The sequence below is a fragment of the Aythya fuligula genome, chromosome 2 (assembly GCF_009819795.1).
Source record: "Aythya fuligula isolate bAytFul2 chromosome 2, bAytFul2.pri, whole genome shotgun sequence".
Classification (NCBI taxonomy): Eukaryota; Metazoa; Chordata; class Aves; order Anseriformes; family Anatidae; genus Aythya; species Aythya fuligula.
This window is the reverse complement of record NC_045560.1, coordinates 50,294,030-50,310,795: the sequence shown is the minus strand read 5'-3', so window position 1 is coordinate 50,310,795 and position 16,766 is coordinate 50,294,030. Positions and strand designations below refer to the sequence as shown.

At 36.5% G+C, this 16,766-nt stretch overlaps 1 long non-coding RNA gene across 1 annotated transcript in view; it reads left to right on the top strand.

The window, feature by feature from the left end:
• LOC116486012 overlaps positions 1–16,766 on the top strand; it is a 199,109-nt gene that overhangs the window by 151,480 nt on the left and 30,863 nt on the right. The window contains exons 5-6 of the long non-coding RNA XR_004252922.1: positions 6,584–6,716; positions 8,329–8,376. This is a non-coding gene — a long non-coding RNA (uncharacterized LOC116486012). The remainder of the gene's footprint in view (positions 1–6,583; positions 6,717–8,328; positions 8,377–16,766) is intronic.

The window sequence follows — 16,766 nt, the reverse complement described above, 5'->3', positions numbered from 1 at the left end:
TTTGAAAGTTCATGGAGGATGAGATGTCAGAGCAGGGATGATCAGCAATATCTAAAGAACCAGAAGGGCCAGCCTAGAGGAAGATCGAGGGATCTCCTTGAAAAAGATAGGGATCTGATCTTGCAGACAGCAGAAAAGGGGACAGAGTGAGAAGACAGAGAGGTAAGCAGAGACCGAACTTTAGTGAAACAGAAGTGTCCAGCTGAAGACAAATGGAAAAGACTCCAAAATTACGGATGAATAAAGGTAAGTGTTCTGCAGGCTCTGTATTAGCATACTGCTACATATTAGACATTAGCATACTGTTCTTTTTGGTAGGAATTAGCAAAGAGCAGTGAGAAAATTCAGTTGCAAAAGTGAGCTGTTTCATACGTAATGAAAAAAAAAAATCAGCCAAATCAACTTGTTCTAAAGTTAAAGTGATTTGAAGCAGCAGCATGCTACCGCCGTCCTTTTCCTCTTCCTACCCCCAGACAGCAGGGCCCAGTGCCGACGTGTGCTGGTGTTAGGGTGTCTGCTGCAGACGGAAATCGCTGAGCTCTGGAAGGAGCGCGATGCATCCAGGCTTCAGGGGCAGCACAACCTAATTGTCTGGCTCTGGTCCAGCCGCTGATTGACCCAATAAACTCTAATGAATCTGGATTCCTGCAGTCTGATTTGCTTCCTCTCTCCATGATGTGCCTTTCTCAGTCCACGAGGAGCTGAAACCTGAGTGCTGGCTTTGACAAAGGGAGTGTGAGAGGGGGGAAGGAGGGGAAGAAAAGGCAGATAACAGCCGAATGTAATCAGTGTTTTATTACCATCCCCAGGAAGTGGGAACGGCTTTAAAAAAAAAAAAAAAAAAAAAAAAGGAAAAAAAAAAGTAGTAGGTTGGAGCAAGGAAAGTTAATTATGGTGAGGTTATTTGACAGGAAATTACAAAATACAAACAGACAGAAGAAACACATTTTAAAACAGGGTAGGAAATCTCAAGTTACTTCACTGTGTATATTCAAAACCCCCAAAGCAAAGGCTGAAAATAGCAGTTTAAACAAACGCTATCTTATCTGATAAAGGCATTTCAGTCACAAAAGGAAATTTATATATTGGGTTGACAGTCTTAAAATAAACTGATTGTCTTGATAACACCATAGATTTAATTGTGGGAAAAATTGGGTTCATTTGTATGGCCTGCAGATGCAGTAAATTCCCATGTAATTTCATTTCTTTTCTTTCTTTGTATATTTCTTGTCTTCTAAGCAGTGTTTATCAGTGTTTTCCAGAAATTGTAAAGGTAGATTTATGCATATAGGATGAGACTGATAAATATGTGCATATTTTAAAGACTTCCATGCAGAACAGATACAATTCATTTCCTATGCTACTGTATGGAAGCATATTAAGGGTACTTCAGCAAGTTAACCAGATTCAGAAGGATTTTGGCAGAAATGTACTGCTTTGGGATGAAGATAGAATTTCCAGTACTCGTGACCAGAAATATTATTTTATTCATTTCATTGTTAGTATGCTTACAATATGCTCTTGAACATGTGGTGTGTTTTTTCACTTTCTGTGAGGAAAGGAAACTCTTTTGCTAAGGAGAGCAGAAACTGTTTGCTAGCCTAGTTCTTTTGTAACCTTGCTGTAGGTACCAAAGCTGCAAAGAACAGTAAGGAAGAGCTTGCCACTACCTGGACTGTCACTGTGTCTTTTGTTGTGAACAAAATTCTCTAAAAGAAAGATGCTGAGATACTGAGATTTTGTTTTGTTTTGCTCTTTTAGCAAATCCTTTATTTCTAGCATACCCCTTACCATTCTTCTTTGAAGCTTACATCTGTATAGATATCTGTGGCCTTATAGTGAAATAGAATAGATATTATCAGGACTGTACAATTTGATTTGCTTGCAGGGAGGGAGCAAAGAAAATAGAGAAAATAACTGAGTTGTATAGGTGATATATTAGATTATTTCTGTGTGAACAGAATAGACTTAGAATACTGTGGGACAAACATCTTGCTTGCTTATGACTCAAGTAGTAACAAAAGTAAGTAAATGGCATTAAGAGGTTTAAAGGGACACCTGCCTGGCTGCTATGGCTTCAGACTTAGTTTGTGTTCCTCTCTTAGAGCTCATCAGACTGCATATCTAGCTGTTGTGATGCACTAGGCACATCTGTGGCTTGTTCCCAACCCTCTCTCCCCTTCCCCACCCCTCCACACTCCCCACAGTTAATTTGTCTGTTGTGCCTGTGACTCACTATTGCTAACACTGTTGAACCTTCAAAATCTGTGAACACAATGAAGAAAGGTGCGCATTTAATGTAAATTAGGGGTAGGTAATGCTTCTTGTTGTCTTGAGATGCAGCTTGACATTCTCATGTCACCTGTACTTAGAACTCCCAGTTTTGTAGGTGATCCAGGTATACTTGGAGGTCTCTTGGAGATTACTTAGAATTATCTGGCCTCGTGGGACACTTCACAGGACTCAGAGGGTATCACTTCAGTGTAGTATAAAGATGACTTCACATCAACTTGCATTCATAAGTGTTGACTAAAAGGCCCAGTTTTAAAGTACAAAATCTTGTTAGCAGTCCTTCAAAACTGTCAAGATCTGATGAGTCCATAAGGATTTTTGCTATTTAACAAAGAAATATCATTTGTCTGTGGACCAAGAGGATTGGGTTGCATAAATATTCTGTACTTGTGATCATTGTATTTTATACTTGAAATAAACTGAAGTGAAAGTTGTTCAGGAAATAAGTTGATTTTTTTTTTTTAATTATTTTTTTTTCTGGTCTCATTTATGTCTCATTTAAATGATCAACTACTTTAAAGGGATTTCATAACTCAGCTGGGGGAGTTCACAAGGGAAAATTGTGGGAGGAAGGTAGTTTCCTCCTTAATAAGAGAGAGTGTTGATGACAATAAGAGCTGCTAATCTAAATCAGTAATTTTTTTTTAAGTGAAAAATAGAAACTAATAGCAAGTAAAATAAGAACTAGAACAAAAATGTCTTTCTGAAAGTTGCATATCGAGACTATGGAAAAACTGGGAGTAGTTTCCTGACTGACTCATTTTTTTTATTTTTATTTTTTTCTGAAACAATCTACAGTTAGTCCCTGATACATTTCTGAAAGGAACATAAATGTTGTATGGTAACAAAAGGAGATCAATAAAATGAAGTGTGCTATAGTCAGCTTTCCAGAATGCTGCTGTAAGTATTGGAAACTTGCGCATTTTCCCATCTGTTTCTTTTTTTCAGCAGCAATAAATACAATGCCTGCACTGACAAGCTGATAGAAGATTTTCTTAAGGTTATATAGCAAGTTTCAAAATTAACATCTCTAAAGAGCCCTGATATCATTTAAAAATAGCTGGCTATTACTGTGAAGTGTCTTTTATAATCAGCTTTCCCTTTTCTTTTTAAAATGGATGTACATGTGAATTAAACTTAAGGAATTGCCTTCATTACAGATAATCATAATGATACATTATTTTGATCCTGTCTTACTGCTATTTTATAGGTTATTTTATGTATACTGAAAATGGAAGATAAAGCTATGAAGATGTGAAGTTATGGCCTTAGAACAATCCTTAACACAGGCTGATGCTGTGTCTAGGTAGCAAGCAAGTGCTTTACTGTGTATGCATTAATGTGGTTGTAATTTATGTAACTTAAGGAGAAATGGACAAAGTTAGGACAGAACCATTCTGAAAGTCTACTTTTTATTGTTTTCACCGTCATGGTGATGATCTAGTAGACAAATTTTTATTTATTTTACTTTATTTTATTGGATTTTGTTGTTGTTGTTGTTGTTTAAACTTTGAAAAGCGGGGAGAATGCTTCAGGAAGAATTGTGCTTGCTACTTTTAAAAGTTATATGCATGAAACTTGTTGTGACTGACCGGGAGTAAACAAAGGCTAGTTCAAGAATGTCTGACTTAGTCTTGCCTGGTCTTGCTGACTGGCCTCAGTTGCACCAGTTAGCTCAGTAAGTTGCCATCAACCATGTTTTCCTGGTAACAGGAGGGAGCCTCCATGTGCAGGTGACTGACTTGATATGACAGCAGACTTGAGAAGATTCAGTTCCCCTGATCGTGTTGTTCATGCCTCATCTGCTGAGAAGTGCTCCAGCCCAGAAAGGCACTTCAGCAAAGCTGAAAGACCTTTTGTTTGGATTTTGTGATTTTTAGGTCTGTGGCTGCTCTCAGTATTGTAAAACGTGGCTTATTTATTTAACTTGTATCTCTGAGTCTCTGAAACTCCACTGTGGGTAAAGTTTGAACTAATTAACCAATAACAGATGCAAACCACATTCGTATCTAAACCATATGTTATCCTTGTAGTTTATCTGTATTTGTTTCCTTTGAAAACAATGAAGCCTGAACATATATTTTGTATATATACGGTTTTAGTTTTTCTTTTTTTTCTTTTTTCTTTTTTTTTTTTTTCTCTTTTTTTATGGTTTCCAAATATAGACAGCAAAGCTGTTTGTTTCAAGGTGCTTTGAATAGAAAACCTGGCACATTTCCAGCTTCTTTTTAACCGGTCACTTTTAAAATTTAAATATGAAGCAAGTGTTCTGCAGAAGCACTCCATACAGCTTCAGTCTAGGACTGGAGTCTTTAGAGAGCGGGTGATACCTGTGATATTTGTTCCTTGTGAATATTTCTGTAGAATCTTCTTGTTTCTGTTTTACAGAAAAGAAGGTTTCTTTTGAGCACTTCCAATTTTAGAAAAAATAATGTTTGCAATAGGATAGAATTTCGTAGTGAAGCTTTGGGGACATGAGATTAAAAAAAAAAAAAACAAACACGTAAATGTATTTTTAAAAATACATAATTTTCAGACCAGTCTTGGTCCAGTTTTGTTGGCCTCATTTAAATGTTAGTGGATTAGCAGTGTTAGTGCACATTCCTAATAACCAAGTTGTACTTACTGCAGGGGTCTGCATGCAGGGCCATAGTCCTGCATCTTATGATGAGACAGGGAGTTACAAGAACTAGTTTTATTTACAATTTTACTTACTGTATAAGGCAGACACGCTTCTAGAAATCTCCTTTTTATTCTCGTTTGCCCTTCTTCCATGTGAATGTTCCGCAAGTTTGGCCTGAGGGAGATAGGCTAGAAAAGAGGGTATCAAATTTTGCAGCCCTTTCTGTAGGGTGTTGATGTTGTCCCTGAACTCAGCCTGAGGGAGCCATTAGAGTGATCTGTTAGCAGCTGGAAGGGGATGAGTAAAGTTTCCTCATCTCTCTAAATCTCTAGTAGCCATGGGACCTTAGCTTACACTCCATTATAAAATTCAGTTTCAGATTTACTGTATTCAAATTTAGTAAAAAATACATGTATTTGTATAATATTAAGTAAGAGTTTTTCAAATGGTTTATAAAAATCAAGGTATATAATATTTTTAACTGCCTATAACATTTTTTTTCATTTAATAGCCCAGTGCAGAAATTGTTTTCTTATGGATCAATCTAAATATAAAAGTAGAAAATAAATATTCTAATATTTTTTCCAAATGTGCATTTTTAAATGAAGTAGATGCAAAGAAATTATCCTTTCTTGTTCCCATATTTTTTAATTGTCCTACTAAAAACATGTTGAATTGCATAATATGATGGTAAAAAAGAAAGCATAGTCTAAACAGCAGACATATTATAGGGAATATATATATTTATATATGTTTTTAATGGGAAAAACACTATTGTCAAGATAAGAGTATACTAGGAAATGATTTTTAAAAGCTGAATGAAAATGCATAGTAGAACAATGAATTTGCCTTCACTATTTACAAAACTGAATTATCACAGCATGCAAATTATTTGACTTTTGAGCAGTCTTCTCTTATGTACAAATATTCTGATGTAGGTTGATACAGAGTGACAGCAAATGCAGAATTTTAGCAAAAATATAAAGTATTTTTTACATGACTTATAGCTATCAAATGCCAGTGCTGCAAATTTTATGACTGAATGTACTAAATCAGTTGGTGTTTCACACACCACAGCAGAACTGGTATTTGCTAATGTGCTTTTTGTCCACGCTTTCTTTTGCCTCAGTTAAAATTCCTTCACCTTCCTCTTCTCTCTCAAGTATAAGAGTAGGCTTTGACTTGGAGATTTTAAGTCTTCTCATAACCAGTCTGACTTATTTTTGCTGCTTTACTGTTCTTCTGAAGGGAGACTGGGGTGAAATCCTCAGGTTTGGGTTTCTTCCTTAGTTTACTCACAGGTAATGCTTGACAACATTATTCCTATTCTGAAACAAATATAGAAAGCCAGTAGTGTTTGAAATATCCCCAAGGTCTGCTAACAAGCCTAAAACTTGCAAAAATGTTGGAGTGGCATGCTCTGTTAAATAAAGGCTGAGCTGAATTTTGGATATAAGTTTGTTTCCCCAAGCAAATTTTTTTTTTGTTTTTTGTTTTAAATCTAGTAAAGTCAAAGTGTCTTTTGGCTTAGTGTAATATGTAAGAGAAGAAACAGGGTAGACAATTATATGTGAAGACACAGCTACTATGAATGATATGAATTGTGATTCAGACATGAGCTAAAGTCCTGAGCAGAAAAGATTATGAAGGTGTCTCTCTTCCTTGCAGGTATGGCAGTGGTATGACCTTGACAGCTGGCCTGTAAGCTCATCAGTGGTCAGCATTTCAAACACAGCCTCTTTAAACCCATTGACTGTTAGAAATTGAAGCATCCAAGTCAACCAAAGGATAACAAATAAAGGTCAGGAAACTCTTTTTGTGGCTGTCTGAGAAAGTCTCTTGAAACTGCCTGGAATGTTTGTCTCTTAGCTGATGGTAAAAGTGGATGTATGGATGGCATGACCTGAACCAAGGTCTGGCTGGAGATGTTTACCTTGTGTAGGAAGAAGAAGTTCTAAGGAATCAAGCAGGGTGCCAGTGTAAGTCAATGTAGCCTGTTGTCTGGTATGGTAGCACCTTGTGGAGGGGGGATAGCCATGAGCTTTGTTCTACTACTGCTGTTAGTGATGAACCCCATTTTCCAGACTGTGTTGAGAGTCTTGCAAACACCAGACAAGCATCTGGGTTTGCAAGCGATGTAAGAGTATTACTGAATTCAGAGGGGCTTCTGCAGTCTTCCTAGAAAACAGTGAGGAAAAGCTGGTATTAATGAATGAAAGACTGTACAAGTCTGAGTATGGGACTGACCTGTTTTTTCTCGCTCTATGAAATTGAATTGGGTTGCAGCAACAGAGTCAGATTTTTGAAGGCATTGAAGAACAGATCTCCCAATAACATGTTCACGGTCTGTAAGAGCCCTGTTGCAGAACTGGGAACATATTCTGGGTCACTGCCAAAAAATAGATCAGTGTTGGATTATAAGGAGCAGCCTTTTCGGTTACAGCTGCTGAACATAACATGTGTGCTGACCTGCATATGGTAAGGCTATATCCAGCTGTGTTTCTCATGGAAATATTGTGAATATTGGAATTGAAGCAGAAAACCTTCTATTTTCATAGTACAGTAATCCTGAAAGGATTTTTTCCATCAAAGCAGTTCTTTCTCCTGCCTGCTCCTTAGGAAAGTTTAACACAGTTCGGAACTGTTTTTGCTTGTAGTCAAGAAAGGTATATCCTGTGTTAAGACATCAATTTATTGGCAGACTGAATTAGATGCCATGCAGTCTGAATGCACAATTTTCTCAGTTTTAGATGATGGGAAAGGGTCAAATTGTGGAAGAAGTTGTCATAATAGAAACTGTATATACAAAACTGTATACATAGTTTTGGCATGTAGGCTTTTTAATTTTTATTTATTTTTTAATGAGGTTATATGCATTTGAGAACATTACATCTAACAAAGAAATATTAAAGGTAGCCCCTGTTGCTTAAAACTACACAGTCCCAAGCCTTTTTATTCTCCAATGGTATGCATTCTCGGCATGCTTCTAGCTCTATGGAGAGATTGAGCATGGTTTCCTTCAGACATTTATTGTCACTTGCTTTTTGCCCCTTTGGATCAAGGTTAGAAATGAGCAGGTGGTGGTGTTCCTTATTCTTCGTTTTGCCACAGCAGCTTATCTAGCTGGGGAAGATGACAGAAACATAAACCAAGCAATCTTAGCTGTGTACTAGTGGTGAAGATTGCAAATATAGCATTCTCTGAAAGCAGTGTGGCAAGAATCCTTGTGCTTCAGTGCCTCTGTTTCATGTAATTGAGTTTTTGCTGTTTACCTTTATTCATAGCTGTGCAATATATCTGCTTGTTCACTTTCCTTACACTGTGAATGTCTTTGTCTCATCATATATTATGTGCAATGTAGTTTAAAAATAGAATGTTTTCAGGGGATCATGATTGTGTTCCTTATTTTCTAGGGGCCTGCTTTGAGACCTACTGAAGCTGTCTATAATGATGTGACAAATGTAAGTATTTTGATGAAACTTAACCTTACAAATCTCTGTTTGGATGCTTGGATTTAGCAGATGCTTTAATATTTCTGTGTCATGCCCCCCCTTCTGCAAAGTGCATACAATGATATCATTGACTTCATCTCACAAAGATGATGCGAAAATGAATCCTTTAATGTTGGCAATGCATTCAGATGTCGTTGTGGTGAACACTGTAGGAAAACCCACCAGCAAATGAATAATTCATTGTTCAAATCAGGCTCTGAATAGTACACAGTAAACAAGACATGGGACTTTCACATTGTATAGTAGGAATAAGGCCAAATACTTAATAATCACTTGTTCAATTATCACTGTCCATTCAGAGTACTGAAAGAGACAGGGTCCTGTGGAAAAACCGTGGTCATGTCTTAAGGACTTTGTGTTGTACAATTGGAAAGGATGATGAAGGTAGTTGTTTTTTTCTTTTTTCATTTTTTTTATTTTTCCAAGTCACCTTCAGTATTAGTTATGTGTATCTTGGAATAAAGAAGAAGTGTGTTACACTTTCTAAATTGTGTGATCTTAGTTTATAGGTCTCTCCTTACAATGATGTGCTAGTAATTGGAATCCTAGTATTTTTTAATATTTTCAAGAATTTCCTGTCTTGCAGTGAGTCCTTTTTATAACTGTGCTTAAGAATCAAAAGAAGGGTGTAACACCCTCTCTGCAGAACAGTTTCTGGATATAATTTTTAGTTTGGATTTTATCTATTGATATGAAATGATCTTAAGAGAAGAGTTAAACTTTTGTCCTGTATACCAACTGGAAGATAAGCAGTTGTTCTTGATAGAATCACAGGTACTGGAATAGCTTGTTCCTGTGTTCAGCCTTGTGACCTTCCTTTGGGAGATAGCTCTGAATGTTTAGATTTTGAGGGTGAAAAAGAAAACAGAGAGATATTTGAAGCTACACTACAAAAAATATGTCAATAATTCAAGCTGACCGATAGCTCCTCTAGTAAACAAAGTCACCTGCAATTTTTTATAGTCCTAGAGCATATGCCATCCATAACATATAATCAATTCCACTCTGTGGATGGAACTGATGTTTTTTTCCCAAACATCTCCTTACTTCTCTAAGGTGAATCTTTAAAAGTCAATTCATGTAATTTGATCAATTTAAAATACTGAATGCACTGAGGTAATTATACCTAAATTCTTGCATTTCATTGCATCCAGTGACAAGAAAGGTATTGGCTGTAGAGATTTAAAGATAAACCATAATTTCCATGAAAACAGTAATGATTTACATTTGTCATTTTTAAATCCTCTTAACTGTTTTTGAAGTAGTCTTTGTGGAATGGTGATGTATAATTGAAAATAGAAGGCTTCATCGCTTTCTGTTGAAAGGAACAGGTGCTTGAAATCAATGAGAGTGAAACAAGGAGTTCAGTCTGCTTATCGGTCCCAGAAGATGAGTTTTATGTTTTAAAAAAGAGAGGAAAAAAAAGGGTGTGTCAGCTCAGATTTCTATATATTTATGGTAACATTTTTATTTATTTATTTATTTTTAATGTGTGGAATACAAACATTTAACAGGATGTGATCAGTCAGTACAGTGGTGATATTTATCCTGTCATCAGTTACATAATGGAGAAGAGTCCAGCACCTCCCTCTCTACTTCCCATCCTCAGGAAGGAGTAGAGAGCAATAAGGTCACCTCACAGCCTCCTTTTCTCCAACCAGACAATCCAAGTGTCCTCAGCTACTCCTCATAGGATGTGGCTTCCAGCCCTTTTACCAACTTTATTGCCCTGCTCTGGATGCTTTCAAGGGCCTTAATGCATATTTTACATTGTGGAGCCCAGAGCTGTATGCAGTATTTAAGGTGAGGTCTTACCAATGCTAAATACAGTGGGAGAATCACCTCTTTTGAGAAGCTGCCTATGCTGTGTTTGATGCACCCCAAAATGCAGTTTGCCCCTTGATTGTCAGGGCAAACATCTGGCTTGTGTTGAGCCTACTGTCAAGCGGGACTCACAGATCCCTTTCTGCAAAGCTGTTCTCCAGCCACCCATCTTCCAGTCTGTAGCTGTGCCCAGCATTACTCCATTCCAGCTGCAGAACCTGGCATTTACCTTTGCTGAATTTCATGCCATTGCTGATGGCCCAGTGCTCCAATGTATCAAGATCCCTCTGCAAGATCTCTTGTCCCTCCAGAGAGTTGGCAGCACCTCCAAGTTTAGTATTGTCAGCAAATTTACTAAGGATGTATTCAACTCCTGCCTCCAGATCATTGATAAAAATGTTGGACAGGACTGATTCTAGAGCTGAGCCCTGGGGAACACTGCTAGCGACCAGCTGCCATCCAGAAGCAGCTCCATTCACTACAATCCTTTTGAGTTTTGTTATCAATTTGATATATTATATCATAGTGAATCCAATACTTCATCAATATCACAGCCATTGGTGGATTTCAAAATTTGGAACAAAAAATGTGAGGGTATTGGAAACAACTTAAGATGATATCTGAAACTGAGAGGCAGAAGGAAGTGAATGTATAAGCACCGAAGCAACATGTACACATTTTTCTTGTGATACCAGTCAGGGTCTGAGTGAGAAGCTCTGGACTTAGAGTTCTTTGCATTTTTACTCACGGATCTCAAAACATATTATAACTTGTGAATTAATCTTGACCACAATGTGGAAGATGATACCATGTGCTTGTTCTAAGCCAGCATGAAGAGAAATACAAATCAACTTGGCTTGCACTGCATGCCATAGTAATATCAGGAAGAGAAAGCAAAGGTCTGCTCTTGCTCTGCTGACCCAAGAATGTTAGAAAGTTCATTCATGCTCACAAAATTCTGTCTGCTGTCAACAGTACTTCTGAGCTGTGTCATTAGCCTACTTTACAGATAAAACAAGACTTTTTTTTTTTTTTTTTTTTTCCCCTGCTTTTCATTTCTTCATCCAGTAACATTTCATTTTCTTGGCCAATTATAGGGGATTTGGGCAAGGCTTGAAATGGAAGCACTAAAACTGCTATGAAATAAGTGACTAACTTGAGGAGGAAGAAATTAGTACTTTCTAAGAGACACTTGAGCTTACCAGATTTCTCTTTTGTTTGGCCTAAAAGCTTGGACAAACCTCTGAAATTCAGCTCAGGACTCGCCATGGGAGGAGCTGCCTCTGTGCCCAGCTGGGAGTTAGCTGATTAGGAAGGGATATGGGGAAAATCTCTGAAACAGTGTCACTGGGGAGACATAGAAGTGTGAAGGTGGCAAGGAGTTATAACTTGCCATAAATCAGATGGAAACTTAAGTTTGATTACTGATACTGTTTACAAAAGAACTTGGAGCTATTTTTTTCTGTCTGTAATATTACATTTAGCATACTTGGAAATGTATTGTTATAATTTTCATCAGCTGGTGAGTAAAAAAAAAAACACATTTTATTTCTAACCGTAGCCGATAAAAGCAGAAAATCATGTACAAAATTGAAGTTGAAGCCCCTTCAAGGGAATGTTTCTTTAAATAAATACATAGCAACATCTCTTACTCCAAGATTTTTTCTGTTTTAATCTTCCAAATAAGTGTCCTTTGCAGTTATGCCTTTCATCTCATGGGAACTGCCTGCTCCTTGTTTTAATCCCAAAACATCATCAAAGTTATTGGGAAAGAAGAAAAAAAAAATGCAGCCTCCAAAATAAAAGCTCAATGTAAGAAGAAAAGAATATTTTTGGGTTCAGACATTTTAACTGAATGTGTGTATGGATTGAGAATTTTTGTACTTTTTACTGAGAATTGCATGTGAAACCTATGAGGAACGTGCAGAATGATGTCTAATTTTGCTCTCCATAGGAGTTCATCAAGTAGCTATTTGGTATAGAAGGAAATCAGAAGTGCACATCAGATATGTCTCCCCAGTCCCTTTGGAAAAGAAAAATCCAGACTGCCCTTCTTCTACTCTGTAGGAAAATATGCTAACTTGGATGTTCTTCAGTCTGAGCAACCTCTCAAGGTCATCAAAGTAATTTTTCAAAGCCTTGCAGCCTTGGTATTCTTACAGATAATAGCATCAAGACCATTATCTCCTACTCTTCAATTTTTCTTTGGCTTCCTGCAATTTACATCCCATTGTCCACTAATACTTTCTGCATTCTTTAAAAATAAATCAAATAGCACTTCCTATGCTGGCTCTGGACTTAATAAAATTCAGACATACAGCATTTGGGACTTTTAAAATAACACGTTTTAATACAAAGATGTGAGATATCTTTTGAAATCTGTGGTGGATGTTTATTTCCTGCTGGGCTTAATTTAGGAATCCAGTGCTAGCATTAAACCAAGGGGAAAAATGTTTGCTCTTTCATCTGTATGCCACATCCCATCCAAAATCACAAACAGCTCCTTTAAATTTCTGGTCTTTGTCCCCTGCTAGATGTGCATAATGCACATGCCTGTCTGACACATGAGAAGTCCAGAGCCTTTAAAAATAAATAAATTGCTAAGCCATACTTATGCTTCTTGTCTTAGACCTAATAATCATCTGCAGCTTGGGAGAAGGACAAGTGTTGAAATCTGTTTTAATGAATATGCAGCTTTTCCTTATTCTGAAGAAGCCTCTTTCTTAACAAGTCCAAACTTCTGATTCTATCAGTAAAATAAAACACAGGCAAAAATGTCTGGGGAGTATATAACTTCCTTATAGCAGGGGATCATTTCCCTTAGTTTAATACTGTCTTTGAATACAGAAGTAAATATCTTCAGACTGTTCATCTTTAAAAGTACAAAATGTAGTAATCCCTGTCTTTAACACCTGTCCATGTAGCTCTTATAACTGGTACTGTATAACATGCAAAAGGACTTATTTTGTGCAAGCTTAAGTGAAACTCTGTGTGAGTTCAGATGTGCAACTGTTTGGATCACATCAAACAACTGGGATCAGAGTTTAAAGAAAGTGTTCTACTTTTTGCTTGGAAAAAGTCCATCTTTGTTTGTAAAGAATGTTATTAAATTCTGAAACAGAACACTGAAAAGCTGGATGTTAGAATCAATGTTGGCCCTGTAATCTCAGTTGGTACCTTGCATATATGCATTATAATACAGATTTTAATTATATGCTTGTATCTTTTTTCTCTGTAGTTTATCTGCCTCAGTTACATACATGTAGGTATTCTTTCTCAACTATCCCTCCTCTCAAACAGAAAACACTCTTTATGTTTGACAAGCTATCTGATGTTTTGTTTTCTCTATACTCAGTATATGAACAAGTTGTGGTTACTGCATACTGTTCTAACCCTGATATGAGGACAGAAAAATTATTTTTTTCCTGCAATTTTCTGTGTTACTTGACCAGTTGAAGAACAGAAGTTCTGTGTAACATAACAGAGGCATTTCAGTTATGATTGCAAGGGGAGCCATGCCAGCATAGTTTTAGAGAGTTTAGTATTGAAATTTAAGTTAATTTTACAAGGTATGCAAAGATTTTTATTGCCTACTGTGAAGAGAGATCTGGGAGAATTATAAGTAAACAAAGTGGTGTGTTCACAACCAACCGATCTTTTGTTGACACATTGCCAGCTCATTCTCAAAAGCAAGCATGATTTAAAGCTTCCCAAAGAAAGGGCCAGCAGGATTTTATGGAGTGTATTCTTCAATTTGTCTGTGAAAACTAAAGTTCATGTTTATATGAAAGGAAAATTTCAGCCCAAACAATTTAATTTTGATGGAATGTGTATCTGTAACTAAAAATATCTGGCTCACTTGGTAATTGGGGATGATGCTTAGATCACTTCAGTATTGGTTTTGTACAAAGCTGAGAAATTCTGTTGGAACTCTGTTTTTTCTCAATATAGGATGTTAGAATGTTCAAAATATTCTGCATGTAGTGAACAGTGTTGTCCTGGTAGGAGTATGGTGGCTATAACTGTTGTTTATGACAGGATGGGATAGAAATGAAGCTGTGCTATGGAAGCTAGCTTGGATGTTCTAGGTACTGAGCAATTGGTCCTGGTGGAAGGATTTAGGGACATACCTCTGTTCTGACCTGCCTTCTGTAATTCGTCTGCATGTGTCTCATATAATCTCCTTTTTTTTTTTTTTTTTTTATGGTGTCCAGTAACAGAAACAAAGTTGTAATTATTCTACTGCAGTGCAAGGATTTGTTTTTAAAATGACATTGTTTACTTAGTGGTCTTCAAAGCTAGCCTTGTCAATAGGGGTTTTAAGGGTTCTTCACAGCACTTTTCAAAGACCCTAGACTTTGTCTAATATTGAAGATCAAAAGAAAAAAATGAAAAAATATTTCTTTAGAGAATAAATTGAGCTTTCTTGAGCTGCATCTTGCAAAAGCAAGCATCGATATCAACCTTTAGCAAATTGACCAATCTTGAAAGGAGCCTGTGTGACTCAGTCTCAACTGCAAGAATCTGCACCCAAGCGTATTCCCACTTAACACTTTTAATAAAAGTTGTTTTAGACACTGTGTACTTAAAAAAAAAAAAAAAAAAAAAAAAGGAAAGAGAAACATCCCAAATCAAAAACTTAGCCTTCTTTTTTCCCCATATTGGGCATGTGTCTTAAAGACTATGAGAGGTTAAAGTTAAATTGTCCTTATGATGAGTTGTCATTAGTACTACTGTCAATAAGGTAATGCCTGAATATGATCCTAAAGTGGTACACAAGACAACTTAAAAACAAGAAAAGTACCTCAATTTCTTTACAAAACCACAAAATGATCTATCTTAAAACAAAAAAATAACCAACCAACAAAAACATTTTTTATTATTGTGTTTTGATGTATTTTTCAATCAAAGCAGGTGGTGGTTGTTTGTTTGTTTGTTTCCCCCCCCCCCCTTTTTTTTTTCCCTGTGGGAAGGTGAACTAGGAGAGGAATTTGTAAGCTTGAGATAAACCTTTCAAAAATGACAAATTGATTAAAAACTTTAAGGGTGACTATTTTTTTTACAAGGTTTAGTCATTAAAAGCTGCTTCACTGACTTCTAGTGAGGCAAATGTTTCTGAACACAACTTGGTTCTTAAGGAGGGTCTTAAGAGATTAAATGTTTTGGGAATTTTGAAAATGCTATCTTCAGGATTTATGTTCTTTAATGGCTCCAAATTTTAGGCAGTGAGAACAAGGGGATGTAGTCCTAGATGTGTACATTTGTAAATTTAGTTTAGTTGGAGGTTACTAGCCTCCAAGTGAGTGGTTAAGTGTGGGGAAATCAGGCGGCTTGTATTAAACACATAAAAACAGCATAGACATCTTCCCATAAAATGGTATTATCTTCATTTTTTTTCTTTTATCTTGAGAATTATCACAGTATGCAATGTGAATTATGGAATTATCATGCAATATAGCTTCAGTGTCACATGTGTAGTAGAAAATGTGTGTCTCTCAGTGGTTCTAGTAGTTATATTTACTGCAGTATTTTCTACATTTAGAAAGGGAAATGCACAGGCAAACTTAGCTCATGGACATGAAAAATACTAGTTTTTAATGAGTGCTCACTAGAACTTTGTTCATACCTGACATTTTTTTTTTTTACTGCACATTTTCTTAACCTAAAAAAAGCACACACCATGAATTCTTAGCTTCAGTTTCTCGGATGGTTGTATTTCTGTCCTAGTAAGGTAATTTCTTTTCTTGTGGGCTAACAGTTGTTGTTATGACATATCTTTTCTGTTCCAGGACATTACTGCTCTTTCCTTTGATGTGTCTTATAAAAGTCCAAAGAGAGACAAGAACATACTTGACTCTCATATAACGATATATAAAGCCAAATATGACCAAAATGAAACTGGCAGCTTTTGTGCTTCTGTATTTTAATGTTATATTTACATAACACTTTAGGATATTGTGCTAACATTTCATATATTTCAGTTTCTCCTCATCACTGCTATCCTTAAAATTGTTTCTGTAGCTAGTGAGCCAGTAAATAGGAGAGGATTCAAAGTCTGTAATGTAATCTATATAGCAGGGATCTTTCTGGATTGGGTTTCTACAGAAAGATATTTGGCTTCCAGCCCCTTACTTCCTTAAAAAGTGCAGGTAGTGCTAATGTTCATGTGTTGTCTGTAATGAAATAATTTAAGTTCTATAGTTCATGTGTGCAGTCTGTCCCTAAAAATCCCTTGGATACTTGAAGGCTGGCTAGATGTAGCTGTGTATTAGGTCAGTACCCAGACTGACTGAAATAATTGAAGAGGTCCATACTTAGCTGTTGGTACTTGTGCATGAGGGCAAAATAATGAAAACTGAACATAGATTTCCATGGACTTGTAACAAAAACTTAAATCAAGGTACACTGTGAAAGAGTTTATTTTTTAGCACTGCTAAGGTCCAGATTTCCATTACCATAAGCAGATACTCTGCTGGATGACAGATAAATTTTTATGTGTGCATACTCTATAGGAG